General features: G+C 46.9%; 1 long non-coding RNA gene across 1 annotated transcript; it reads left to right on the top strand.

The window, feature by feature from the left end:
• The first annotated feature begins 1,995 nt into the window (after positions 1-1,995).
• On the top strand, positions 1,996-25,995 carry LOC148051337 (uncharacterized). The gene is made up of 4 exons (XR_015700184.1): positions 1,996-2,133; positions 23,521-23,697; positions 24,254-24,421; positions 25,139-25,995. It is a non-coding gene; the product is annotated as an uncharacterized LOC148051337 (long non-coding RNA).
• Positions 25,996-26,353: the final 358 nt, after the last annotated feature.

Below are 26,353 nucleotides of genomic sequence, written 5' to 3'. Positions count from 1 at the left end.
TCCCAGATGGACTACTCCTCCTATCAGGCAATAACTTCAGCCTCATTGACTTCAAAGACAGTGTTGACTGAAGCAAACCTTCAGGACTTGAACCTACGTGGTCGTATTCATGCCATGGATTCTGATAAAATCACTCCAACTTGCACCAGAATGAGAGCTCAAGCTCACGCTACGTCTCGAGGGATGATGTGTAAAACGCCTCTTTGCAACGTTTCCCAGCCATTTCACCACAAAGGAGCCAAGGTCTTTGTCCCAAGGACATCACCATCCAAGTGATCCAACCCCAAAACTATTTGCACAACCTTCTGTTCCCGCGCAGACTGAAGTCCTGGCTCAGCCTCAGCTCAGTTCTGGCGCAGATGTGGGACGCAGGCTCATCATGGGTGGGTTTCCCACCAGGTTAGAGGCACCTGACTGAAGAGCTCCTACTCCTCATCTTGTTTTTCTGGGTCATGCACCGAGACCGAGGTTTAATTCCCAAATACATCATGGCTTTCTCATCACAGACTGTCTAGAGACTCGGGTGAATTCTGTCTGGGCCTGAATCAGCTCTGGTCTGGAAGAAGAGACCTTCTTCCAACCCAGGCTGTGCCCAAGCCCAGCGTCAAGCATCCAGCTCAGGTGGGACACAGCAGATAAAAGTCTCTGATGGATCCACTCCTTCCACCCTCACTTCCTTATTGGAAAACCCCACGTGTGCCTTTGTAGGCTCCAACATCTCCCAGACTGTGGGCATTTCTCCTCCCAATACACATGTAAAGCAGCAAAATCCCTCTCGTAGCCTTTCACCAGGGGGAAGTTCTGGGAGATGGAGGATTACAGAGGTGGTACACAAGATTTTCAAGAGCACCCAGGTGCCCAAACACCTTCAGATCCCCCTTAAGCCTCTGTCTTTAGGCATCGAGAAGCTTTTTAAGAATCTGACTCCAAGTGATGTTGCGAAAGGATTACATGGGGCAGGGAAAGGAGCCCACAGCTTCCATACCCCAGGCTAAAATAACCGGAAAATAACCCCTACTAACTCCAAAATGTCAGCACAACTATTATTTTTTGCAGGGGCTCGGGAGTGCCTGAAAGACAGTCTGAAACCATGCTGTAGACTTCATCCATCTCATTCCCAATACTGCAGTGGAGGAATAAATGTAAAACATTGATACAACCAAAATAATTAATATTCCTGAAACAGCTCCTGGTTTATCAGAAACAAAATCTCATGCTGTTTTCCCAACACTTCTACCTAAATAAGGAAACATGCAGCGCTGTGTTTTTTCTGGGCTGGCTGTAATTTGCAGTATGATTGAGGAGTCTGAAAGTCAACAGCCCCAGTTTGGTCCTGCACCCCACGGTCCTGAGACAAGGCTGTGGGAAAACAGCTTTCTGGAGCCGACAAACAAAGCCGAATGCTAAGCAACGAAGTACGTGCCTCGGTGTGCCCTGAGAAGCAGCCTAACAGTCCATTTGTATCCCAGTTGTCACTAAAACCCTGTTTCCAGACCATGGCTTTCCAAATTTTGCATAGCTGTGATGGTCTAGTGAACGTCCATCCCCAGAACAACTTTTCTCATGTCTCCAAAACCACGGTTTGGCCTTTTTCCAGCTTTCTTACCTCTTTTCTCCCAGGCACTGCTCACCTCCATCATCACAGAACTCCATTTTTCTCCATTTTCTCCCTTCCACCTTGGTCGTTTTGCCTTTTCTTTTCCCCTACAGATAATTCGGGAGACACAGCACCTCCAGGCTGTAATTCCTAACCTGCTTCAATGATTTTCTCAAACTGCAGGTGGTAGCCACACAGTTGAATTTCCCCATCACACTGAGCACCCCAGGAGCCTGGGGCCATCCAAGCAGCTTGGGCTGGCAACGGTGCCTTGCAGGAGCACGAGGCCCCATGGCACGGGTCCACAGGGACATGCCACCGGGGCGGAGGCTGTGCGGGACCGGGCGGCTGGGCGCAGCTGACGGAGCACGTGAAGGTGATGGAAGGGCACGGCCAGGATTAGGCGCATTCCCTCCATCCGCTGCCCCGTTTGTGCAGCCGTCCTCGGGTTACCGGGGGGAGCAGCCGCGTGGGGTCAGCCCGAGCATCCCGTCTAGGATTCCTGGCTGAGGGGATCGCTCTGGACCCAGGGAAAGGTAAGTAACGTGATTAATGGGGCAGATTTCCCTGGGTGGATCAGTTCTCATAAAGCACTTGGTGTGTGACAAGAAAGCACAGAAAATGTCACAACCAGGCAGACAAGGAGCACAACACGCACCTTTCCGTTTGCACACCACCAGGGTCACGGTGCTGATCTGTTTGGGTCTATACTAAGGCTAAAATTGTGTTTTTCAGACAAAGCGGTGTTTCGTGACAGCTCAATCACCATCTCCCCTACCTGTGGTAACTGAGATCTAGCTGTAATCTAGGTAATATTCAAAGAGGAGGTATGGGCAGATGGAAAGATGAACCAGGGTTGTACGGTCCTGAAATCTGTATTTTTTTCTTCATAAAAAAATGACATTTCTTCTCCCCACATATACATTTATTCCCTTAGACTATACTTTGCCCTAAGCAGTGTTGCTAAGAAACAAATGGTTCATCATATGCATAACGTTAACTTTTATACATGAAGCATGAATGCCATTGTCAGGCACAGAAGAAATGGTAATGGGGTTAAATGCCCTGTCAACGAAATCTTGGGTCCTGTGCGGGATGCTGGGAGGTCCTGCTGCCCCATGGCCCTTGCATTGGGGCTTTCGAGGCTTTTTGCAGGCACAAATGATCCCTCTGCTACCTTGTGGTCTCTCTCTTGGTCTGAAGCACCACCAGGAGAGGGTTCCCAGCCTTTCCCCTGAGGACTGGTTGCACACACTGCCCAGTCTCACTGTGCCTGGAGAACGTGCTTGGATTTCTCATTGATGCTAAATTTGCACATGACGGCATCTGCAGGAAATGCTTTCCACCATCCCCAGTTGGCCGGGAGACCCTATCTCTCTTGGCCAGGTTAGGCACGCTGTGTCAGCGCTCCCTGACATTAGGGAAACGTGACAGCCCTGAGCAGGGTACGGGCAGCGTTCGGGGAACGCCAGCCAGCCCAGCCCAGGAGGATGCACCTTGTCGGCAGTGTGAGTCCCTCATGCTGCCTTTCCAGAGGCTGCCAAATGAAGTTCAAGGTCTCGGTGGCTAGGACACACTGTTCAGCAGCTTAGTTCAGGTCTCAAAGATGGCTCATAGCAGAGGACAACTCCTCTCTCCAGGCTAAGCTGAACTCTCCTCCTGAAGGCAAAGCTCGCTTGTGCGGGAGAGCGAGAACATCCCAAGGCAGCCCCGGGAAGTACAGATCCATATCCCCTGGGTGACAGCTTCAAACAGCCTTCCCTGCTCCAAAAGTGTGTATAAGAAGGTCCTAATGTAATAAAACACTACAATCCATGAAACATTCTCCTTCCTTGTAGGAAAGGTATGCGAAAGGAAGAGTTTTAGATCAAGCAATACAGATGGAAGGACACAGAGAAGGTTTTGGGCGCACAAGTCCCAGACCTCGTCTGCTTTTTCTCTGACTTCTCTCAGTAGATCTAAGAAAAGATATTACCTCTCAGACCAGGTTGCCATTTGTTTGAGAGAGCTATACTCCTTCTGCTTTCTTTAATTGTATCTCACTCTTCTTTCTCACATCACCTCTAGCAATTTGCTTATGCTCTGTACTTTTTTCCACTCTTAAATATTTGCAGGCAGTTCCCTTACTCAGAGTTTGCTCAAACTACAAGTAGTTAAAGTTTCCAAATGTTCCCCATAAACACATCCCTCCTCAGGCCCCTTATCCTTTATATCACTCAACACTGGTTTCTTGGAGTCAGTCTGACACTGATGTATGAAGGATTTGATTTTGCTTTCCTTTTATATCTGGCTAGTACAAGAATAATCCCACTGGAGCCATTGGAATCGTTGTAAGTGAGAAAAAAACCTGATCAAGCCAACAGACTCATCTGTGCAGCAACTATTCAGTCCAGGTAGTCTGAGCTGAAGACTCTGAATATGCATCCCCGAATCTAAAAATCTCATCTGGGGAGGTGACCACAGTTTTGAAGGCCTAAATCTCCTCTCACTGCTCCCTCACATCATCCTCCTGTGCAAGGAAGTTTGTACACATCAATGCTGGGTTTAGCAAACAGATGTAGCAAACATGAAAGGAGAGGTGCACAATATTACCAGGGAAAACAAAAAAAAGCCCAAGATCAACAGAGTGAAAAACAGAAATGTCAACTATTAATTGCTGCACAGACATGAGGAATGTTAAGGGAAACTGTTTGGGGATTTATGTTCAAAAAAATAAGACAACTTCCCAAACTATTTCCTTTCATATCTCCCAGCATTTTCCATAAATTCCATGTGCATGTGTGGTGCTCTCTGATAACATACAAATCTGCATGCATAAACTGTTTGGAAATGTTTGTACAGTTTCATCCAAAAATATGACTATATGTTTGTGTTTTAATTGTCAGCAATAGGATATTAGGCAATAGCCACATGCATCATGTCAGGGGCACTGGCTAAGTTTAGGTGGTACTAGCACAACCTCCCCCTTTCTGCTGGATCTCTATAATGAAGAGAAACCAGATTATCATCTGAAGGAAGAACCTGTAATCAAGCAGGGTGCAAGCAAGAGCACAGCCCCTGCTCTCAGTGACGAGGGTGCTGGTCCAGGCATACCCACTGAAACCAATAAAGCCATTTCAGATTCGTAGGGGTGTAACCAGGAGCAGAAATTTGCTGACTTCCAGGTCAGGCATCAGAGTTTTTGCAACTCTTTGGGAAAAAATAAAGCCTTTTGGGGGGGGTGGGGGAGGATGACACTTTGCTTCAATCAGTGTTGTTTGAAATGTCTTTCATTTATTAACATTCTTGCTGAAGCCGAACATTAGTTCCACTTTATCAGGAATATAATGCAGCTGCATTTTCTGGATGGGAACACCACCAAAAATATGTTAACTATATAGTTGACAGCTATGCCTTGTTTACTCTTATGTGTAAAACATACGGAAACAATCCTCGTAGGAAATCTCTTTTCTTTTTCTCTATCTGTATCCAAATAAAAATAACGGGAGAGGCTGGAATGCCGAGAAGTGGGGTGGGAGGACTTTGCTGCCCTCTCCCCAGAGAGCAGCAGGATCGGGTCAGCCAGCAGTGGGTGAGGATTTGTCTCCCGAGTGTGGTAGAGGGAGCTGAGCACCATGCTGTGCCTTTGCAGAGGAGCGCTGGGTGCTGAGGAGTCTCTTGCTCCATTCTGCCTGGGCTGGCAGGAGCTTCATTTTGCCCAGGGTTTGCCAAGAAACTCTCCTTGATTCCCTCAACTGCAGAACCAGTCAGGTCGGGCTGCTCTGGTACAGCAGTAGGGTTTGCAGGGAAGATGCATCCATCCCCTCAATGCTTTCCCTCTAGGACATTTCTCTTGGAGATGCATTTTTCCTGAAGCAAATGCCACAGGCAGGGTGCTGGCTTGTGCACGACTCCTAGCCCATGCAACCGCCGCTCCACAATGGCTCAGAGGAAACGGCCTCAAGGTGTACCAGAGGAGGTTTAGATGGGATATTAGGAAAAATTTCTTCACTGAAAGGGCAGTCAGGCCCTGGCACAGGCTGCCCAGGGAAGTGGCTGAGTCCCCATCCCTGGAGGTATTTAAAAGAAGGGTAGACGTGGTGCTTAGGGACATGGTTTAGTGGTGGGCTTGGCAGTGCTGGGTTAACAGTTGGACTCAATGATCTTAAGGGTCTTTTCCAACCTAAACAATTCTATGATTCTATGAAATCGGCTGGCTCCAGAGGTGGGTTCCCATGGGCACAGGGCATGGGGACTGCAATGAGGGAGGTAGCTCTGGAGACGTTTCCCCTGAGCGCGGGGACCTCTCAAACCTTCAGCTGCTCAGATGTTCATCCAGCTCTCCTTGTCCTGGTGCTGTGTCCATGGCTTCATCCAGCAGCACTGGCAGGGAGGCTGCGGGCACAGGGCAAAGCTGGAGAGGAGGCCACTCACACCAGGAGGACAAATCCTGATGGACCTGAGGAGCGCTGCCTGCTTGCCCACAGCTCAGTGAAGATGGCTGCAAAATCCACCAGGATGTGACACACCAGAGACTACATGGCAGAGCCTCCATCCCACCCTCCCCAGGCACAGGCAGGTTTAAATATTAACCACACCAGCTCTGCTTAGGCTAGGGCGCTGCACGACAGCCCCTTGGGTTGGGCAGCCGCCCCCACAGCCATCCCCACATGAAGGGAAGAGCAAAGAGCACGCTAAGGATCCTTGGAAATATGCAAGAAGCTGCCAACATTTGCTGCCAAACACTTTTATCTTTAGACGAAGATAAATCTGTTGCTTACTTAACCCAGCCTTTTCGAAACTCACACCTCCAGGTTTCCAAAATAACAGGAGCAGACTAGGGCTGGCTGGTGTCCTGGTGAGCAGCAGATATATACAGGGCAGCTAGAAGGTGACAACGTATCTCCCTAGAAAAATGGCTGGAGAGTAAATCATATATCATAGAAATAAATAAGAACTTAACCTCCATGGGCCAGAGAACTTATCTTCTCGTGTTTCTGTAAAGTGCAGGTGTCTGTTTACCTAAGAGAGTGATTAAGATAAAATGTTAATAACGAAGAACAAAAAAATCTGCTACTCCAAAAGAATAATGAGGAACATAAAAATCCTGCAACGCAAGGCAGATGTAATGCGATAGTGAAAGAACAGAAATGTGCCATAAATACATAAGAGGGTGTCCTCGGCTGTCGCATGGTTCGTAACCCAAGGCCAGAGGGAAGAAAGATGCCGGCGATACAAGGTGCAGCCCCCACCGCAGCGCTGGCTCTGAGCCCCAGGGTCTGCTCACTGAGGTGCTTTTATTCATGTTATACACGCCTGTGAGTTCAAACAGATGAATGTCAGCCCAGGGTGTTGGTGTGGTGCTGAGCGACGAGTGTGAATTTGGGACCTGCCTCCTCTAAGAGGTCCCACGTCCGACTGACCAGGCACTACCCATTTACCAGGGCTGCTGTCAAACCTCAGGATTCCTGCAAAAGCGAGCCAGACTCCACCCTCATTTTCAGGTCATTTGCTTAGTCTTTGCAGGGATAGGTGCTGCAAAACCATTGCAAGTACTGACTGGGAATAGCAATTCCCTTTTTAGCTATAAAACTCACCAGTCCCAGTAAATACTATTTTTTTTTTTTTTAATACTAGAGTTATTATCTGACAAGAATATAGCCCCTTCCCCTGCCACCCGTGACCCAGGCTGAACCTGTTTGGCCTGTGTTATTGTGCTAGTGTAATTCAGTGGAAAAGAGATTGGATTAAACAGGCAGCTCTGGAGGAGTAAATAAAAGGAACATGCTTTAAAGAGTAAATAGACAAGTCTGGGTATAATGGAATAACTCCTGGTGGTGCTAAATCAAAGAGAAAAAAAATGCCCTCACTAAAATCTGAACACGGATGTTTGTCTCTGCAAGAAAGAGCCCAACAAAACCCAGAGGGGAGCAGAGCATGCTTTGCGGGTGTCCACAAATCCACACGAGAAACAGTACCAAAAAAAAAGGAAAGTATAAAGGAAAAAAAATGAGGCAAGGTCTCTGTAACAGCCAGGCGTGCGCTGGGGAAGAAGCTCAATTTCTGAATGATCTGCGCACATTTCCTAAGAGGAGTGCCGAGAAAGCCGGGTTACCTCTGGGTAATTCCTCACTGATTCCAGACTAAATCTGTTTAGCAGCGGAAATATTATTTTTTTCCACACTGCCAGCCCTGCAATTCAACCTGGACTGGCGGGTCAAGTCCTCGGCTTCACCTCCCCTTTTCCTTTTATGCTGTTCCAGCGAAGTCCAGAGCATGTTTGAATGCAGTAATGGGATTTTCTTAGCACGGGGGATCCTGCAAGAGTAGCCAGCAGCTCCTGTCCAGGCCAGCAGCACGATGTCCTGGGGCAGGAGGGGACTGGGAGGATGTGATGCTCCCTGGCAGCCTCAGCATGCAGATTCCCATTTTGGGAATGGTTAGCTGGTGGCTTAAATCAGCCCAGCTGTAAAGTCAATTGATCTGTCTTCCTCCACAGGCTGTTCTACCCCAGCAAAAAGTTGAGAAGCAGATGACACAAAGCTCACGGCATTCCCCCCTTGCTCACCAGTGCTTTGCATCCCCAGAAGCCCTGCGAGAGAAACGGGGAGCTCATCTCTCTGGGACCAAAACAAAAAACAAAGGTTTTTTTGCAAGCCCATGCTCTGACTCTGGTTGCGTTCACACCTGTATAATCCAAGGTGGATCCTGGTCTATCTCCACCCCTCTGCTGTGTTGGCCTGCAGAGAGTAGGGGAAAAGACTTCAACATCAACTCTCACCTGAATATATGAGCGGTAAATATCCAAGTGCAGTAAAGCATACGTGGAGTCGCTTTTCAGGGCTGACATATTCATTTTCATGCAATGGCATCAGAAAAATTACATTGTGAATGACTCAGGGACATTTGTTTCCCATCAGCTGCAGAGGAAATACTCTGCGCTTGCAAGGTGTGAGCGTCCTTCCCATGGGACAATGGGACAGTGAATCTGGGAGCCAAAAATGAAGTTCTCTTTTTTTCCTCATTTCTACAGTGATTCCAGTGTCAGAGCTTTAATGAAGAGTTTTGACAATATATAAGATATGTTGGCTCAGCTTTATGGATGTATTACCTCTTCTCCGCTAACAAGGGAATAGGGATCATCATTTCAGTTGAAAACAGACATACAAGTGCAGAAAGACTAAATATATGCAATTTTATACAGTCATCTTCCTAACCAGACCCCAAATGTCTTCTTCATAAATCATTTGCTAATATGAAAAGGATAGGAACTTTTGAGTATTTTGGGGTCCTGATGTGACCATTAATTGAGATACCCAGATTACAGACACAACCACCCCTACTTAAGCATAGCACTTGAAGTGAATAAATGGAGAGAAGGAATTATACATATTGTAAAGTTATACAGTGCAAAAGAATTCTTCAAGGAATACCACATCCTGAGCCTTAGACAAGGAAATCCAGGCCAGGCATTGTGGAAAAAATTAATACATTTCGAGGCAAGGCAGAATTATGAGGATGATCAATCTGAATAATCCAAAATGCATAAATTCGGCTGTATTTTCCAATGAAGTGGAGTAAGTGTGAGTGTTGTGTAATCCAGCACCGAGGTGCAGGACTTGGGTTACAGACACCAAAGTCATCGGCATGAAAGGCTTACCAGGGCTTCACTTCAGAAGAGATTCAAAAACAAAAAGAGAATTAAAACTGCAGGTCAGCATTTCCAAATCACTGACCGTGACGCAAATCCCAGTGCACAGGGCAGATGGGCATTAGTGGAGGGCAATGGTCCATCAGAGCATTCTGCTTTCACCAGCTAAGGGTTCCTGCCCAGCCTTACAGCCCTCTCAGAGGCAATCAGTCCTAGAGTCACTCTTTGCTTACATCTGGACAAGATTTACTCCCAAAGTGTGTTTTCGTTTTCCCAGCAAAGTTCCAGGGCACAATCATGTTGACAACATCCCCAAGCAACACAACAAGCTATGCCTCATGGGAAGCCCTCTGGAAGGTGCTTCAAGACGAGCTGGTAGAAATGTGGGCACAGGAAGTAGGACTGCGTGGCTTGAAACCTAAGGAGGCCAGGAGAGAGCAGCATCCTTCAGCACAAACACAAAGCTTTGGCCATGAAAAATGGCTTGTCAAGAGAATGTGGAACAGGAGAACATTTGAGCTGGTGTCTAGAAGAAGAAAATAAGAAGACCCTTCTTTTTGAGTAGAAAAACATTATCGCTAGCCTCTGTATCCTTGTATAATTACTTTTGTTAAGCATAGGTTCATGCTCTTCTGAAGATACAACCCAAGAAGGCTAATATGGCATGTGCAAGAACATCTTAGTTATTAGTAGCTACTTTTTGCACAGCTCGCAGAGGTGTGCTGGGGCTAAATAGTTAAAACATGTTTATTGGATCTGAATAAATCCTTGTGGGTGACTCCAGAGTGACAGAAAACTCAAACTGGAGTGGAGGTTAGCCTAGTGCCATTTCTGACAAGTCCCTTTGAAGGCAGAGTTGCAGTTTATTACATTAATGAACTCCGACAGAGTGGTCCTCCAGCCTCCTCCAGTGGTCCTGGAAATGCCTATTTTATTCTTAGGCTAAGACTTTTGCCATCTCCTAAAGGCTTTTGAGCTTTTCTCTTGATCTTCCCCACCCAGGGATGAGAATATGCAAATCGACCTTGCCTCTTTTCATCCGTCTGATGTTGGCACTCAAAGAAACTGATACCTTCCTATATTCAACTCTTGGCAGGTTGGTTTGCTTCGTCTGTTTTTGTGTTTCCTTCAGGAAGCAGAATAAGAATGTAAGTCATATTTAGCACAGGCACAATCCTGCAAGAAAGGGAGTGCAGGTTCTTGAAGGACGTACTGTGGTTTTCCCATCACTTTGAGACCCCTTTGGTGCCACTCTCCACATTGATACTGTGGATTTAATCAGAAGCAAAGGCTCCATTGCACTGTGCAGGAAGGCACATTGTGGCTGCGCTGGAGAACGGTTTCCAGGTGTGATTCTATAGGAATCCATCCAGCGCACAGCTGAGTCTCAAACAGGATTTCTAACTGGAGTCACTGGGGTCCTGTGCATCAGAACAGTAAACCATGTACTTGGATTGGACAACATGGTGTTATAGCCCTGACGAAACTAGATGCCAAATTGCTTCAGTGTTAAACACAAACTTGAATGCTGGCATGGCTCAAATGTTTCTGGGAATAAAAAACATACTTCAGAAGTTTAGCTGTGTTTTCCCAATCAAGATGTTCTTAAAACAGTCTCAGGTGTGCAAACAGCAGAAAAATCAACAACTCCTTATTCTGGGAAAACTGGTGAAGACACAAGGAAATTGAGATGCTTGGAACTGCAAGCTAAAATACCACATATGTAATGGTATAATCTCTCCAGCCTTACATGCATGTTTTCTGCATAGAGCTAAGGTCATCTTTGGATGCGTCAGGACACCAGTACAGCCAATTTCCCGGTCATCAGTTCTTAGGTTCGTGTAAGAAGCTGTTTGGTTGCCATATAGATATACACTAGTCTGTTCACTCATGCATCTCTAAGAATTTTACTACTATTAATAAATTAAATCTCAGTGAAGCCTCCTGCTTCTGTGAGTACCTCCATTTGATGAAGAAGCAAGATGCACTGGCAATTTTAGTCACGTGGCTGAGCTCCCCCAGTCAGCTGCAGCTCTGGAGCCCAGACTCCCAGTCCTTCCTAGTAAACTTTAGTCCTTCATTATGGGCACGTCCCATTTCAAAAAAGAGCAATGTAAGGTGTGAAAACAAGTCTGCCTGCAACACACATACTGCAGGAGAGACCCCATGGTCCCAGAGCAACGTATCTGAAGGGCTTTCACTGAAGGAGGGTTTGCCACCAAGGACATACCCAAGCTTCGGCACTGAGTGTGCATAAGCCAGATGCCAGCCCTTTTCTTCTCGCTGCCAGTTCAAATGTCAATCGCATGCAGTCTCCTGATTTATAGCAAGTCGTGCCACCACTCTTGCGAGCTGGAAGTGAGAATGCTTGCGTGAAGCCCCAGATGCCAGCACAGAGTGCAGGACACATGGTGCAAAAGTGTCTTTTAACGATGCAGTCCCTGTAGGTGTAGGGCAAGCGGCTGACACCATCACCCCCTAACAAGGGGAGTTTGCACAAAGAGCAAACATGAGTACGTGGGCTAAAGCTGACAAAATACTGGTCAGAGATGAGCTGCAGCCCCAGAATTTGGCTCCAAGTCCAAATTTTTCCAAAGCTCAGGAGCATTTAGGCCTGGAGCTGTTGTTCATCTTGTTGGAGACAAAAGATCTCATAAAGATGTGTCGTCTGCTGCTTTGGTTTCTAGTGCCTAATCCAAAAACGTACAATGAGCACATGGCACTCCCAGCATCTTCTTCTCCTCCCATTGTCCTCACATGCTCTCACCAACTTGTTTGAGTTAGTATCATGTTTAGGGAAGCTTTGCAGACACTTCTCAGCTTTGTCAGGAAACTATATCTTCATCCCAGTTTGTCCTGAAGGTAGTCTAGGAGTCTACATGTTTGTCTATGCTATAGGAAATACCCTTTGCTAATTATCCCCCTTCTTGACCCCAGCGTTAAGACAAAAGAGAAAAGGAGAAATAAATGCCACCAAGTCTCAGATGTGGGTGAGTAATAGACGGGTGGTTTATCCCTCTGCTGCTAAAGCCTCCTGGTGGTGCAGAGACATCCATCTGAGCATCATCAGAGGCAGCATGACACCACCTTGCTCCTTACATGTGATGCCATGCAAACTGAACTATATGATTTCCAGGGTCAAAAGTCATTGGCAAGATTCCACTGCTGTATCGGACATACAGATAAGTCCTCCAAGGCCCAGAAGTGCTAGGGAGTATGAGAAAAGAAACGTAAGAAGCTCTGCATAGAGTCTTCCAGATCTCCTAAGACAGGTATTGATCATCACTGGAAGGCCCACACAGTTCAGTGCAGACTGTGCAGGAACTTCTCCATTGAGCTCCCAGTGCATCCCATAGCTACCTCAATTTTTGTCAATATCTGATTATCCCCCCCCCCCCCCGATATAGGAAACATGATTATACATTGAAAATACCAACATTTACTTTCATTTCTTCTTTTCTTATCCGTGTCTTCCTCTTAGCTGCTAAGTGCTGCACAGCCTCTGTGTTGCCATGCATAGCAGTAGTGTGTGAATAATAAATAACAATGATATGCTTTCAGCCAGAAAATAAACCCCATATGTGTCCTCAAGTCTCTCTTTTCTCTTGAAGAATTCACGCAAACATTGGTTCCAGAGACTGTTATAATCCCGTTTACTTGTCAGTGCTTGGAGTGAGCATGTAATTACAGTTCCACTGTAAGATACTTCACATGTAATTAAATGGCAAAGAGCTGCCATGTTATTATAGTCTTCTAAGGTTGGATTTATGCCCTGAAACCTAAAATAGTCCCAACAATTTCTGTTCAGAGGAGGATAATTTGATGCAAACAGTATCAAGTACACCAAGAACAAATTTCACCAAGACAAGAGACAACACAAGCAAGCATTTTTTTTTTAAGCTTTCTTTGCCATCATAGTTTTCTTGGACTTGTATCTTCCTAGATAGGCAAAGGATTTGTGTTTGAGTAGGGTGTGAAAGTGAAATGAAAAATATCAGTGGCAATCAAAGAAACCTTAGGAATCAATTCTGTCCTTGGAGACAGACACAGAACCTCTGGGACACATCTCTTACGGTGATAACCAGTGGTGCAACTTTGATGTCAGTACTGAGCTAAAAGATGAAGAAAGTTATAAGAGTCTCTGGCCTTTGCTCACTTATTCACCCTGGTGCAGCTACATCTCTAGGATCTGTTGTTACGGTACTGCCTGTCATATCATCATCATCAACAACATTAATTGAGCCCAGCCTTAAAATAATCCATCCTCAGCACCACAACACTTAGCGCTCCTATGGGCCTGTTCATACAAGACCTGCAGAGGGCTTTACATGTCCCAACTGCTTAAGCAATACAATGTGCCCAAGAATTTGGTCAGAGGCACAATGGGGGTAGTTGTGTTTGCCTCAATAAATCTACACACTTGCCTATGGCCACAGCCGAGGCTGCTCGAGGAATAGAGGAAGCAACCCAGCTCTTGGCTGCGTTCATTTTCTGCATGCCCAGTCCCATACTTTGTTCTGAGCCTCAGTTTCCTATTTGTAAAAGGAGCTTTGGACCTTCAGTCTTCCCAAGGGCAGGGTGACATCGGCCATGGCACCCCTCTAGAGCAAGTGAGTTATCTACGGCAGTGGAGATGCCAGGGTCTCCTTCACTGCCTTTCAGCAAGGTTGCCCTTCTCGAGCCATTCCCTGACTCCCAAAGCTCCTGGCCAGCCCTTTCGGTACAAACATAACACAGTCAGTTTTATTACAAGGCGTAGAGGCCACAGCCAGGCTAAGAGTCCACAGGAGTCATGCAAATGTGGGCAGAAAGTCCCCAAAGCTCAGAGGAAGGAGAGCAGAGGAATGCAAGTATGGGGAGCACCTGGGACCCTGGGCTGCCAGCAAGCCCAGGTGTGCACCACACAGGTGGGGGGGACCGTGACCGTGAGCCGGCGATGACAGCTCAGGGTCCCTAATACATTAGTTCCTGGGGTCTCGTGTGCATCTGTTGGAGGGTTTGAGATTTGCCGTGGGCCGAGGGGATAATTAAGCAGGTGGGCTGCTGGCTGTCCAGCACGCCTGCCAAATTCAGGCCTGCTGGAAGTGGGTGTAACCCTATGGAAATCATGCAGGCATGTGGATGTATATGCAATATCCTCACCCATGCATGCACACAAACACATGGGGGAGAGAGAGAAGAGGCGCGTGCATGCACTGGCTTGCACACATTTGCAGAAGCATAAGAAGACCCCAGGAAGAGAGATGCGTGATCTGCAACGCAGAACCGATCACCTGAGAGCCACCATGGAAAATGTCTGGCAGTTTAGCTCTCCTCTTAGCAACTCTCCGCAGTTTTATTTAGGAAGAGTTCTCTAATGGGCTGCCAGAATAGCCAGGTTCGTACAACGGTTACATTGTGCCATCTTCTGGTTAAAAGCTGTGGACTCCCTCTCCAGGAGTCCTGCTTAAATCCAGCACAGAAGAAAAGCTTTTTTCTTATGCCTTCAAGAAATGAGATCTGGAGATGCCCGGGCAGCTCAGCTGTTGTGGTGTAACAGCATTACCTGCAGAAATGAACCACAAGCACAAGGCAGAGTTTGCGAGGATCACGGGGAAGTAGGAGCTGCCAAACAGAGCCCTGGTCTGCCAAGCCTGCTGCTCTTGCCTCCAGGAGATATGATGCTTCAGCATATCTCTTCAGCGTGACATTGAGATACCCCTACGTCCATCTGGCCAGCTGTGTGGCTATGAAGCACCTGTAGGTGATGAGCAAAGCCACAAGAAAGTGAAAAAGAAAGTAGACTCAGCAGGGTCCTGAGAGACAAAACATGTTCATCTCTCTGCTAAGGATGATCATAAATATCCATAAATGCATGAGGACACATGTTCAGAACAGCTGCCAATTACTCATCTGGATCATGAATATGGGGAACTGGATGTTCCCAACCCACCCTTTGCTGCAGGAAAATGAACATACACAACTGCAAAGGGATATGTGATCTTGGAAAGAACTCTTCGTGGAGAAATAAGTGGTCTGAATGTACAAGCCTAGACTTGATGCAAAAAAATTAACTGACAAATCCTGTTGTTTTTTAGCAGCACAGTTCATAATCCAAGTTTCAAAACATGGCCCCTGAAAGTAGAGCAATTTCCAACACTGCCACATCACGCCCAACTCTGAGCTCACTTGCACCAACGTAGCTTCCTTGATTTCGACAGCAACATTTCTCCACCTCCCAGGATCATTTTGCAGGAGTAGGTGTGCAGGATGATGGGTTCAAAAGGAGCTAATTAGGCACAGATTAGACAGACAAATTAGAAACAACGACTTCACTAAATACTGGTTAAGCAAACACAGCTTCAGGGAAGATCCGTGCTAGGGGTTGTCATCAGCAGCACTAGTGTGAGCTGGATGAATTAGGTGCACAGCGGTCCCCACCAAAAAGCTGGCATGTAATGGTGTTGCTACAGGAGATGGTATGAAAGGATGAAATCATCTCCTGTTCCAAGGAAGGGGAAATAGCCGCTGCATTTCAGACATTGCAGAGTATGGGACCTGACAGACTGGTGGCTGCAAGCTTTTGCTGTCCTAGTAATATTTAATTATTTGGCTGCAATGAGCTCTGCAAATGTGTTTAGTCTCAAAATGTCTTTTTATAGTGCTCTGAAATTTCAGGTAAATCAGGATCATTATGAAAGCAGCCTGATGATGTTACATACAGGTATCAGCCAGCACTGAGGTACTGTTTCATTCTTAGCTTAAACTAAAGCAGGAGAAGCAGAGACAGAGAGTCTTACAAGATCTAGATGACTTCAGCCTAGTCTGCCCACTTATAATCTGCCTACACTTACTAACATGCCGGGTATCTCCTTGCACAAGTCTGTCATCAGGAGGAGATATGGGAACAGGTCCAGATTTTGAAGTAATCCCGTAGGTCTGTACCTTCAATGATCTGGCAGACGAGCAATCAGGAGCTTGGATTGCACCATGCTGCAGTCCAGCGGTGCGCGATGTCTCTGTGCATTACGTGGACAGTGGGACTACGCTTACTGAGACTAAGTTTACGCTTAGGCTTACATCAGGATCACCAACAGGAGAAGAAGGATTTTGGACCTGAAGTTGGAGGCTCAGTGGGCTGAAATGAGAACTGAAGCATATAACCATCTCATGGCAAGGCATAAGATTTGCTAGCATCTGACCACTGCTGTTATCTAGTCATCTTCCAAGAATGAGTAAGTCCCTCCCTACATTTGCATCATTGCTTGAACACGTTAGTAATAAAATATGAAGTGCTTTTCCTGCCTGCAAGCATACCAAATATCAGTCCTCCTTATATATCAGCTTTTAAACCTTGCAGCATTTTTCTTTTGATCATTTCTATGTCTACATTTCTTAGATTGTATGGGCCAAGACTGATTAAAATATTCAGTATGGGGTCTTTCAGGTCTGTGGGGTTGTAGGCTTCTGAGAGCAGCAATCTGAACTTGTATTTATTTCATTATTTACTGCAACTTTCAAATTTTCTTTGAACTCATTTTTTCCCCGGATCTGCTGATGAGTTGCTGTTCATTCATTGCTGCCACAGTTTTCCTTTTCTCCACTCCAGTTTGGCTCTGTCCTCCTCCACTTTTGGCATCACCAGCTGACAGTTAAATTAAGATTTTCTGCCCGGTCATCAGCACTGATGAACGCACCCGCCCTTGGTGTATTTTGCAGGATCCCATAACAAATCTCCCTGATGCCCTCTGGGACCGAGAGGAGGAGCAAGTCCCCAGATGACCGGGAACTGGCCTGGTCTTGAAGGCGTGAAATAAGAGTCACCTCCACTACTGACCTCCTTGGCACCCTGCTGCGCCCTGAGGAGCTCACCAATAGCAACAGCGCTCTGCTCCTGGATAATATATAGTCTGAGCAAGTGTATTTTTAACCACTTAGTATTTTTATCCAGTTTCTAGCACGGCGCAATATCAAATACCCTGCTGAATCCCAAATACGTTATGGCTGCACTACATTTGCTGCATCTACTAAATCAGGAAGGCAATTATACATTTGTTTGGCATGATCTATTTTTAATACGCCCATGTTGTTTGCTGGCTATTGGATGCTTTTCTGCCAAATGTTGTTACACAAACTCCTTCAACACAGTGTGAAGTCTGGACACTTCCCGAAAACAGACAACAAGCTAATAACACAGAAGATGCCAAGATGTGATTTCATGGTCTTCTTAAAGACAGGTACCATATTTGGTTTCTGCCAGTCTTCAGATGCCTCTGACCTGGAGATTTATTGACTTAATTTTCACTGGCGTTGTTTTTTTTTCTCACTAGATGCCCGATCCTCTCGTTTTGTCCGATTCCCATTGACAGCAGAGAGAATTTGGGTTGATCAAGGGCTAGAGGACACGGCCCTAGCTTTTTTCAACTCCCCTGGGTGCATTTCGTCTGTTGATTTATGTGAGAAATAGTTAGCTTGCCTTGGTGGAGAAACAAAAACACCCAAGTGCAAAAAGAAAAGGCGACTGAAGACACAATGGTTATATCGTTATTGAAATGTGCTTCTCACTTCAGAAACAACAGTCTGTGTTCAAACGAAGTGATAAGTGGGGACAGAGATTAAGCCAAAATAAACGTCCTTATCTTAAAAAAATTCAGCTTCCTAAAGCCAACCTGGATCTGATCTGTGTGAACAACAAGAGAAAGTGCAAGAAAGCTGAGATATTTCTTAAAATAATATTACTGTAGGACCCAACAAAAAGTAAACTTTGCTCATGGGACAAAAGTTATTTACCATTAATACTGACACTATGCCCATGAGAGGTCAGATGGAGAGCAGAACACTAACCCTTCTATGTCTCGCACGTTTAATTTACAAACATAAGCAACAATCCTGTGGGGAGATACCTTGGCCGGACATCAAACACCAAGTGATTCTCATTGTCTGTGAACTTCCCTTTAAAAGCAACAGGACTCCTCCCAGCACGTAAGGTTAGAGGCCTTTGGTTAAAAACTGTGCATTGGACCAATTTCATGAACTCCAATGAGGCAAGAAGGATGATTCCCAGCGCGTGACACTGAGCAAGGGGCTTCGTTTCAAGCCCTGGCCTTGCAAGAGATTTCTTGGGTGCCTGTCCCCACCAAATTTACCTTCCTCTTTTAATCCCATTCCTTGAGGCTGGACTGAAACAAACAAACAAAAAAATCCTGAGTATATTCTTTGTGAAGGGTTATAAATCCCTCTCGGACACTAAGTCAAACCCTCAGGTGCTGCAAACAGGCATTACACAGAAAACAACAATGTAGGCTCAATAAGGTCACTGGCAGGGGAGATCTCCCACGCCATGCCTTGAACTCATTCCTCCTTAGTCCCCGATCCAACCCGATAGAGGTCAACCAGAGGGCTAAGCTGAGTCTTCCCTGCACAGTACAAACCCCTCCAATGTCAGACAGAAATGCGTCTGTCGCAACCCCTCTCCCCCCCTACAGCACACAGATCAGCCCTGGGCTGGGGCATCCCCTCCTCCCTCCTGCCTTACTGGGAATTGTCACTTAAAATTTGCTTTGTTTGCCTGTTGTGCAGATTACTTTGCTTTATGCACAAAATATAAATGTATGGGGGCACACACATATATATTTAGATGCATGCGCACCAGCCTGTGTGTACAGGCTCCATCTTTGTCCTTTAGTTAACATAACCAATCAGAAAAAAAAGGGAAGAAAGAGATGTCATGTCATGAAACCTCCAGGACCTCTGTGACTTCTGCATGTGAGAAGCCATTCAGTTGCCACCATGGGCCACCACCCCTCAGCCAGCCTGACTTTTGTTCTTCAGATTAGCAACAAACTGGGCTAGTGGTTCACATAGGCTCCGAAGGACTTTTAGGATGCCACTATTACACAACCCCAAGGGAAGGCTGTGCCAGATGTGGGCCCCCCAACTGGCCCACCATCCTCTTCCACTCCAAGTTTACAGTGGTGTCAGCTCCAAGTGAACGAAGCTGTGGATGCACCGTGACACACCTGAAGGAAACATTGGACTGTTTGAGAGACGTTATTACCCACACGGCACCGGCAGTGGACAAACAGACATCTCCATATGCTAAACGTAGGGCTATGGATGTGCCCAAAGGGCTGACAGTCCAATGCAATCCCACAGGAGCCAAGTCCATCACTGAGCTCAGAGCAAGAAAAGCCTGGGGCTTTGCCAAGTATTTTGCAGAGGGAGGTGAAGATCTTCTCCTGGGACACTGTTGCCCAGCAGGGCAGAGGAGAAATGACACTTCAGGCATGCCCACCCTGCCTGGGCACCTTCTGGAGCCAGATCTAACAGTGTTATCCCCCACTAAAGGCCATGTCCGACCAGTATGGGTGCTGGAAGAAGTCCAGCCCCATCATCAAACCGTCCATGAAGGGAAGGCACTAATGAAGCAGAGCATCCGCTGGGAAAGGTTGTTTTTCCTTTTCTGACTTGCAGAGAGTCTCTCAACACTGTTTCAATCATATGACACACTCGGCAGCAATGCGGCCTGAATTGTTGCTCCTCAGGGGTCTGTCTGCCAAAAAAAGTGAGGAATGACTCATGTTGTGGCATTCGGAGCAAGGGGAGGGCAGAACCGGGAGGTGACTAATGATTCAAAAGCACAGAGGTTTACTTCTAAGGGAGGACAGGCCAGTCCTATGCACGATGCAGGGAAAGGGCCTTGAAGCACATCAGGACGACAAAGCAGAGCAATGGGTATATGAACAGTGGAGAAATGCATCCCTGTCCTAAGGCAGAGACAGCATTGCCATGAAGAGGCAAGTGATACACATCTGATCCACCACAGACTGGGAGAATCAGAGGATGGTTCAAAGCTGAACCAGATCATTAGAAAAGAGATGAGGGCTGTTTGGTGCCAGCCTGAAATAGGCTTTGGAGGTTTCTGCTGAATTTCTTCCTAAATCACAGGAAAGAGTCAGTGGGGACATTCAAGAAAAGGGCCAAGACGGCCCTTTCTCAATCAGAGGAGGAACATTTGTTAGACCTGTGTTGTATTGTCTCCCCATGGAGATGCACTGTGATCCATGCAATATCTGTGTTGGAGAGACCCAGATCTTCTTTAATGATATTTTTGGGAGATGCACTCGATGAACCCTTGAAAGCACGCTGCGCAAGGGGGAGAATGCATCCCCTTTGCTTCCCCAAATCTTTGTTTTACATCCATGACTTTAGCCAGAACAAACCACCCATTTATGGAGCCCAAGTGGCCCACCTTTTTCACTTCTTGCTGCTTAACAAATCACATGGAAAAAAGCTGTACCTCCTTTCCCATCCCCTGTCCAAAGGAGGGGATCTTTGTCCATATCTTTGTCTCCATGTGAGGCCCCACCCGGAGCCCTGCATCCAGCTCTGGGGTCCTCAGTACAAGAAGGACATGGGCCTGTTGGAGCGGGTCCAGAGGACGGCCACAAAAATGGTCAGAGGGCCGGAGCACCTCTGCTATGAGGAAAGGCTGAAAGAGCTGGGGTTGTTCAGCCTGGAGAAGAGAAGGCTGCGGGGTGACCTTATGGCAGCCTTTCAGTACTTAAAGGGGGCTTATAAGAAAGATGGGGACAGACATTTTAGCAGGGCCTGTTGTGATAGGACAAGGGGTAATGGTTTTAAACTAAAGAAGGGTAGATTCAGACTGGATATAAGGAAGAAATTTTTTACAATGAGGGTAGTGAAACACTGGGACAGGTTGCCCAGAGAGGTGGTAGATGCCCCATCCTTGGAAACATTCAAGGCCAGGCTGGACGGGGCTCTGAGCAACCTGATCTAGTTGTTGATATCCCTGCCCATTGCAGGGGGGATGGACTAGATGGCCTTTAAAGGTCCCTTCCATCCCACAGCATTCTGTGATTCTATGATTCTATAGAAGTCCCATCCTGCTACACATACTAGCCTCCTCCAACCCAGGCTGGACATCTCACAAGAAGCAATGGCACCTGAGGAGCCAGGAAGGACCATGTGACTTTTAGGGGAAAACAGGCGAGTTCTGGAGAAATCATACCCAAAGAGTCAGTTTTGCCTTGAAACTAATATAGAGTATGTGGCTGTGTTTATGCGACACTTGACACTGCCGAAAGGAGCGTGGAGTGGAAAAATAAAGCATCCCCCAGGCCTCCACTTGCTGCCAGCACCAAGCATGTCTGACTGCTAAAACGGAGATAGCTCACCAGCTATGGGGTACCAGGACAGGCTGCAGCTCCCTCGTCGCTGGTGGGCATCAGGGAAAGCACGTGGGGCAGGTTGCCCGGCTGTCCCGGGGCCGAGCCGTGGCCGAGCACAGCCCCATCCAGGCACAGGACTGGTGCACAGAGGTTGAGTCTGGCTCCTGGTGTAACTAAAGTGTGGATGGGGTTTGCATTTGGCAGGGGGGTGGAGGGGTTGCTGCGCCGTTGCGTCAGGGCCAGCTGCTGAGACGATGTCTGGACCCAGGCACTGATTAGAAATTATCCCAGACAGAGCAGGGTGAGGGCAAGGGGGGAGAAGTGAGTGATGGATTAACCCGTTTCGAGTCACACTCTCCCTATAAAGAGTGGGTTCCTTTCTGCTCTGACGCTGAGTTACGCTAACAGGCATTGCTGAGACAGGGCCTGGGCAAGATTTATTTATCTTGAATCCCTTTAAACATTTCAACACCCTGTGGCTGTGCACCCAGCGAGCCTGTGAAACCGCATGCCTTGCAGTTCCTACCCTCTCCCTGCTCTTCCCTCCTGGTTGTTTCACTCCCTCCTTGCTGCAAGCCAGATTGCTTGTCAAAATTAAAAATTAAGCCATAGGAGACACACACTTGGCTTTCCCCTATGCCCATCTGGTAGGGCCCTGATCCTGCCTGGGGATGGTGGGACTTCTCATAAGCACATAGTCAGCGCTAAAAGACCCCATGGCCTCTTGTTTTCTTTAGGGTCCAAGGCAATATGGATACTGGGGAGCAGCACAGTATGGGTCACTCCCTTGAAATCGTGTTAACTCTGGAGTGCCTCGCGCCGCACGCAGGGTGAGGCTTCGTGTGTCTTGGGAGGAGCTCCTACATCTGCAATCTATCACCCACAGACCCAGCCAAGGAGCCAATGCGATACAGCCCATTTGTTTACTTCTCCATCCTGCTTACTAATGAAACACAGTGGGGATGGTTTATGGACTAGCCCTGAATCGCACAGGAGCCCCAGCACCCTTGTTTCCATCCAGCACCTTTGCCAGGATGCACTGAAACTGCTGGGGCTCTCTGAGGGAACAGGGAGCTGTTAGTTACATGTAAGCTGCTCCACCAGCTCCAGGAGAGTTGCAAAAATAGAAAAGGACAGTACTTTATCCCAAAGACTTCCTTGCAAAAGGAACAGCCAAAACACGCAGATTTGCCCGGCTCTTGCAGTACCAGATGAACTTTTCTTGCTGTTGAATCTGAGTTGAAGGGCTTGCAGCTCAGCTTTACCCTTCCAAGCTGCCCTCTATTCAAAAAACATCTTCTCCCTCACCTCCAGAAACGTGACATTCACCACCCATCAAGGCAAGAATTCCTTGGCAAGACAGGCGGACATTTCAGGCTCCTTCCTCCCAAGCATCCTCAGTACCTTCACTGTGTGGCAGACTCTCCTTGCCACACCGCCTGGTAAATGATGTGCTTCACTATCCTGCTGTTTCTACCATTACAGTATTTTAGCACCATTTAGAACAATTTCATCCAAAGATCTCCAAGTACTTTGCAAGGTTTAGTTAATTAAGCCACTGAAGTATTATTACACCTCTCTTATGGAAGAGAAAGCCAAGCAAAGATGTTAAATGACTTGCCAAACGTAATATGAGTCAGTAGCTAAGTTGGGAAAAGAACTCAGGAGTCTTGACTCTTAACCCATGGCTGTAAACCATTTTTCTCTATAAAACAGAAATTAAGCAAGCAGAAGGGTGGCAGCCGACTTTTCCTCTTACTTGAGCTGCCTTATAATTAAGACAGCAAGAAAAATATTGATTCCTAATCTTAGAACTTGGTACATTTGTTTGAAGTGGACTGTGCAGAAGTTTTGAGGGGCTTGCTGCCTTTTGAAATTCTCACATCGCAGTCGTATTTAAAGAAGTTATTGTGCTAGCAGGAGTTACGGGCTTGTTGCAGAAATGAGCTCTGTGTTATCTAGGAAGTCAGAGCAGATGACTGAAACATCACTTCAAAACAGCCTGACAAATCTATGACATCTTCCCGCAAACTAAAGGCATTAAAACCACCAGACCAAGTTACAGTTTGTTCTCTCTGTTACCAGAGACAAAAAAGGGAACGTAAAGGTGATTTCTGTTGCAGAAAAGGACTTCTCTTCCTCCAGCCCAGCCCAGGATCTGCAAGTGGAACTGCTCCAAGTCTAAAGATAAACACAGCGATAGCAAGGGCATTTCCACAAGGAGGCCACTCCAGGAGGAATTTGAAAGAGGAAGGAGTAACTGGGACCCCAATGAGCCATTTGCCTGTATCCTGCTGTCCGTAAGTTTTATAAATTATGGGGGAAAAAATGGTGTGCGTAACTGAAAGCTGCCCCTAGGCACCAATAATTTGTCTGACATGCATTTAGACGACCAATCCGCTCAGCTCTAACTAGCCTTGGCAGCCTCGCACGGGTCATATTTTTACATGGATGAACTGTTCTTCAACAATTTCCTCCAGTGTGCTAGCAGCACAAACAGGCTTTTCTTTGCAAGCAGGTATATGTGCCTTCTTTTTCCAGTTATTTCTTTTCTCACACAAGTGGTTCATGTGGCCATTTGCAAAGAAAAACGCCCAGACCCCTTGCTCCTTCCTACTAGCAGTGTTGCTACGAGCCCTGTTGCAGTTTTAAGGGGCAGAGGTGGAGGTTTGCTTAGAGTTGGACTCCCCTCTTATGGGAGGCAACAGCAATGCCTTTTTCTTCCATTTTTCCAAGTCCTATTCCTATCTTTCCCTAACATTTGCCTGTAGTATCATGTTTTGTTATTCAAGAAACTTACTTGTGCTCATAGCGACAGCCAGAATTTACAGTTGCAAAATTCCCGTTGCTTTCCAGGGTAGTTCTGAGGCTGAATTAGGCATCCAGGAGAAATCACCGCAAAGAAGGGGAGAGATCTGGGAAAGCTGTGCCATCACCTCCCTAAATCCAGCACTCTCATCCTCTGAGTTTGCATGCCATGGCCAAAGCCCTGTAGCCCCTTGGGTCTGTGGGATTGAAGATATGGTAAGAAAAGCATTAAGAAAAGAAAGCAGGTGACAAGGGCACTGTCAGAGATACATAGATATCTGTGTACACACACACAAAAAATATATATTTGCCCTTTCTGGGAAGGTATTCATCATATGCACCAAAAGCCGCATGACCTCAGGGTGTAGCACAGGATTTAAGGGCTTGTAGGAATTTGCCCTCGCTCTTTATTTAACGCAGAGTAGGATTGCGCCTGTATGAACCGAACACATCCAGTGGTTTCCCTCAGACATTTTGATGATGGATTGCTGGCATCACTTGTTTTCTTTTGAAGGCAATTCATTTATCGGAGACAATTACTCAACTGATAAGTTCAGTGTGTTCAGCTGTTCGTGGCTACACAGCAGCTACAGGCCAATAAATATGAGCTGCAATTAGCCTGATTAATGATTTCAGATCACTAAACTGCAGCTTTGTTTAAGATAAGGCTCTAATAAGCTTTTCTGCTGAATCTGGCAAGTTTACTGGCGTCAGTGACACTGCCTTCATTGTCAGCGCCCCAAGCCCAGCAGCTCCTTCAGTCTGACTTTGTGATAAAGCGAGTCCTGCTCCTCGGGACCTCTGAAGAGCTCAGCAGGTGTTTGGCGGGTGGCGTACAGTGATAGGGAACCCCCTTCCATCTGCCACATAGCAAAGCGCTAAGGAAATTGTTTCCAAATGTCCCTTAATTTAGAAGTTTACTTCCCCCCCCAGCCTCCTGTTTTACTCCTCAGGGCTGCTGACCTTCACCTCTGCTGCCATCCTTCAGCCGCCACGTGAATCCTGACACTGAGCCGGCCGCGGGCATCTCAGAGCGTGGAGCAACGAGCCAAGGGAAGAGAAACTATGAAAGCCCAAATACTGTGAGCAGACTTTTAAGCAATGGAGAGCAGGTTTTAAGAGGACCACATTTGATTTAACATGTTGGCAGGCACTAACACTGCTACAGTGAGACTTGCAGAGCACAGAGCTGCATGTGCTGATAGCGATCCCTTCAGATGGGATGGCATTTGCATTTCATTCATTTTCTCGTTATAAAGAACATGAGCGTGAACGCGTGTGTGCGTATACATGTACCTACATGCTCTTCCCCTACTGCCCTCTGCTAAAGGAATCAACGTCATTGATTTTTGTGCCACAAGCCCAGACTGGTAAGGACTGTGCTTGTGGCGTAGCAATTTCAGAGTTACAAGCCCTGCTAAGCTCCAAGCACAGGCTCGAATCGGCTGTGAAATGAGCCGGGTTTCACCACACTACATCTAGCATGTTTTACACAGAACCAGTCCCACCTCGCACTCCTCCTAGCCAAGACATTTTCAGGCTGAAGAACTGGGCATTGCAGATCTCCAGAGAGTTGATTTCAGTGATCTGGGGAATGATGCAACTGGCATTTTGCTTTAAGTGGACATCAGGTGAAATTCAGACCATCGCTATTAGATGTTCCAGCTAAAACATAGGCACTTGCCTCAACCAGCTCACTCAGGGTCTGTAAGTGGGGTGTGCTCTCTGAAGTCGGGGGAGAGAAACAGGCTATTCACTACTAGTAGGAATCTGCTGGTTTCTGGGCTCAAGGCAACACCATGCACAGGGAGGCGGCTGCATTCCCAGCCCTTTCTCAAGTTTAGGTGATAAATTAGCACTGCAGCTATTTCATCCCAAGGTGAGAGTCTCAGGTCTCCTTCCAAGGAAGAAATGATGGGAGAAAGCACCCACCTCTTGAAACAGGGTCCTGCAGCGTTTGCTTGTGCAGTGCAAGATCTTGGGTTCAGCTCCTGCATCAGCATGGGGGAAAAACAATGCAGCAACACAGCTGCATTTCACCTCCACACCTTGAATCTGGATCTCTGCATGGGCACAAGGATCGCGGAGGAGAGCCATGGAGCATGCAGCAGCCACAGCCAGGACCAGGACGAGAAGGAGGAGGTCGTT

This window comes from Nipponia nippon, unplaced genomic scaffold (genome assembly GCF_047370975.1).
Source record: "Nipponia nippon isolate SJK-2023a ecotype South Korea unplaced genomic scaffold, ASM4737097v1 scaffold_6, whole genome shotgun sequence".
Classification (NCBI taxonomy): domain Eukaryota; kingdom Metazoa; phylum Chordata; class Aves; order Pelecaniformes; family Threskiornithidae; genus Nipponia; species Nipponia nippon.
Note: the sequence above shows the minus strand (reverse complement) of the source record. Positions and strands in the feature narration are given on the sequence as shown.